Source organism: Phalaenopsis equestris, unplaced genomic scaffold (genome assembly GCF_001263595.1).
Source record: "Phalaenopsis equestris unplaced genomic scaffold, ASM126359v1 Scaffold000692, whole genome shotgun sequence".
Taxonomy (NCBI): domain Eukaryota; kingdom Viridiplantae; phylum Streptophyta; class Magnoliopsida; order Asparagales; family Orchidaceae; genus Phalaenopsis; species Phalaenopsis equestris.
The window spans coordinates 1-296 of record NW_018165132.1 but is presented as its reverse complement, the minus strand read 5'-3'; positions in this window follow the sequence as shown (position 1 = coordinate 296).

Here is a 296-nt window from a genome sequence, read left to right as displayed (position 1 = left end):
AAAAGTAAAGTTTTGGAAACCTTCCTAACTCTATGTTGTGTATTGGGGGTTCTTAAATTTTAAGGATAATATTATTAAGTAAAACATATTAAGTTTAATAGATCCCTAAGGTATTCACCAGGTTAAGAGTAGGGAGCAGATCCATGCAACCTTCTTAATGTCTAATAAAAAAGATTGGGTTCATTTAAACTTTATTATGTTACTTAATAATTCATCTTGAATATCCTGATGCTCAGTGAATATTGATGCCTTGTCTATCACTAAGAATAAGGTGAATGTCATTTGTCTTTTAATTT